A 3395-nucleotide genomic window follows, 5' to 3' on the forward strand; every position below is an offset into this window, starting at 1 on the left:
CTTTCAGTAATTCCTATGAAATGGAAAGGATGAAAAAAAATGGTGAAATAACACTGTACCCTTAATTAACAACACCACCACCAACATTCCACCGAGGAGAGAGTAATATTGAGCTACAAAACAAAACAAGAAACTCAAATCAGTTACTATAGAAAGAAAAGGCAGAGAACTATATTATTAGTGAAATCCTAGAGTAACAGCACAAGTGGTAGTTGATTTAGTATTATCTTTAAAGTTTTCAGTCCTTGAAAAATGAGACAATTACCTTCTTCCTTAATTCTAAACTGCACATTTCTTTCTGCTCCACCTCTTTGGGACTTACGCAAATTTAGGTAAGTATGCATTATGTATCTGCTATTATATTTAGTTTCCTTCATTATTGACTTTATGATTTCATAAGCAGAATTCATACACCTAGAGTGGGTGGGGGGCACAAAAAATAGGAAGGAAGGTGGGGAGGAAGAAAGGAAAAAAAAACAAATAAGGTGTGGTTTTATAAATGAGAGGAACTTAGTAGTGCCTGCCTCAGGAAAACTTTTTAAATTTCTGAAAGTGGTAACAGCATGTTTTGCACGCTAAGAAAGTGCTTTTAACTTATGCAAAGTGGCATATGAGTCAGACATTTCATGAAGTGCCCCTACTGTGGGGATTCTTGCTATTAACATTTTCTTCATCCTTTTAAGTTAAATGTTTTTGTTTTTACAATGGCATGATACCCATACATTGTTGTCTATTTGGGCAACTCTTATTAATTTTGAGTTTTTAAAAGTATTCCTTCCATAGGAAAATGAATAAGTTTGTACAAGAAATTAATTTCTTATTTTCCCCTTTTCCTCATCCATGAAAGCAGCAACCATGAGGGACATTACTTTTTAATTATTTTGGCTCCAATTACACAGGTAATTACAGAAACAGTATTTTGCATTGTCTGTAGGTATATTTGACACTTTTAAATATTAAGAGGCAAGGATATTGTAGAAGGGTATTCTTTGGTGGGGAACCTATGAAGGAGGAATGTGCTACAGTTTAATTTATGAACTATTTCAGAAATTCTAATGCAATCTATAGCCGGCACAGATGACTTACCATAAAAGTGCTTAACTCCAGGGCAGATGTAAACTAAAGAATAGCCACTGTTTTGTTTGTTTGTTTGTTTGTTTTGTTTTGTTTTGTTTTTTGTTTGTTTTCTTTCCTGCCATATGAACACATGGCTCTCTTCATGGGACATTGATACCTGACCATTTTTTAAGGCAAAACAGAGAAGAACTGGCAGTACCCCGCCTCCCATACCCTGGATTCGTGGCCTTACCCTTGTTTCCAAACATTTTAGAGGTCTCCTGAACAAAGGATTTCTTCTGTTTCTCACTACTGCCTCAGGCATTTGTACCACATGGAGGTTACAAATTATTCTTAAGATTTAGTCCTTATAAGCTAAGGCAAGAGGGAAGGTAATTGGACTCCTCCCATATTTCCAAATCTAATGCAAAATAGATCTAGTGCAAATCCTATATAATTTCAAAAAGCATGTCTAATTGATCAACCAACATAATCTCAAGTATTGCTTACACCCTTTACATCAGTTCAAGAAATAGCTGTATGTATTAAATTATACAAAACAACACTGATTGTAAGCTCAGGGTCCTAGTGAAATTTACTGAAGTCTAAATAATATGATATTACCCCAAGTAGACATGCTATCACAAAAATAAATCTTAGTCTATATTTTCATTCTTTTTGCGAATGCACTGTTGATTCCTATAATCTGTGTAACATTTGAAAATATATAAACTGTTACAAAAAATTGGGTCAGCAACTAAAGAGGTGTATATGTATTGGGGCAATCATCTGTGAAAGAGACACACTGGTAGAAGCAGAGTTCCAGTGTCATAAAGAGATGAGAAGGGAAAAAGTTAAAAATCAAATTTCAAAATAGCCAAAGACCATAGCTTAATTGATCCTATCTTTTTCTGCTATTCCTAAGTATATTGTCTAGGAAATCATGCTCTGGCATACTTTGAAAAGAGAAAATAAAACTGAAAACATTTGAGGACCTTCTAAGAGCTCCCAACACTTTTAAAAGTAAAGTTTTCATTTCATTTACACTCAAATCAAGTCCAAGAAAAGTATTCTTTGCAGCTGGAAGAAGGGGAAACATGGGTGTTTCTTTACACACATCTTGAATGAAAAATAAACCAGTTCATTAAAGCATTAGATAAAATCTTTCACAGCATGTGTGAAGGCTATGTACTGTAGTGTTATAAAATATGATATCTGTTATTGTTTTACTAAATGGGAGAAGGGTTAAGTTTAACAGAATTGGAAGTTTATGCTTAGTTAAAAAGACATCTATTTGTGAGAGTGCCCAGTGATCTCTGAAAACTACAGAGAACACTCTTCTCTGTAGCATCCTGGGCTGGGAAATGAAGAGCTGGAAGCTGGGCTAGGCTATAAAATGAATACCTGAGACTTCAGGAGAACTTTAATCTTGAGATTTCAGGGAGATGAAGATATTACTAAGTGGGCCAGATGCTGGTATTGAAAGCCAGATTGCTTTTTCCATCCAAGTAATCTGTCTTTATTTGAATAGCTGGCAAATATTTTCCTGATGATTATCAGAACATTTCTGGAAGTGTTGATGAGTGACACATTTTATTCATCAATAAATTGATGGATGATATTGTGATTGCCAAAGATTGTACACAGAAAACCATGATAAAGAGAAGGAATTTATTCATTCTGTAAACGTTTTCTTTTCCTTCCTTCTTTCCTTCCTTCCTTCCTTCTTTTTTCTTTCTTCCTTTTTTGTGTTCTTTCATTCATTCTTTCTTCTTCTGCTTTTCTCTCTCTCTCTCTTTTTTTCTTTTTTCTCTCACATGGCAATGCGGGATCTCTTCTGATTCCATAGAAGTTTCAGAATTGTTTCTTCCAGCTCTTTGAAAAATGCCGGTGAAACTTTGATGAGGATGGCATTGAAAGTATAGATGGCTCTAGGCAGTATAGATATTTTAACAATGTTTATTCTTCTGATCTATGAGCATGGAATGGCCTTCCATATTTTTGTGTCTTCTTCAGTTTCTTTCATGAGTATTCTATAGTTCCTCAAATATAGATCCTTTACCTCTTTTGTTAGGTTTATTCCCAGGTACCTTATGGTTCTTGGTGTTATAGCAAATGGAATCAATTCTCTAATTTCCCTTTCTATATTTTCATTGTTAGTGTATAAGAAAGCAACTGATTTCTGTACATTGATATTGTATCCTGCCACATTACTGAATTGCTGTATGAGTTAGAGTAGTTTGGGGGTGGAGTGTTTTGGGTTTTTCACATAAAGTATCATGTCATCTGTGAAGAGAGAGAGTTTGACTTCTTTGCCAATTTTAATAGACTATTTCTTT

The sequence above is a fragment of the Mustela nigripes genome, chromosome X (assembly GCF_022355385.1).
Source record: "Mustela nigripes isolate SB6536 chromosome X, MUSNIG.SB6536, whole genome shotgun sequence".
Lineage (NCBI taxonomy): Eukaryota > Metazoa > Chordata > Mammalia > Carnivora > Mustelidae > Mustela > Mustela nigripes.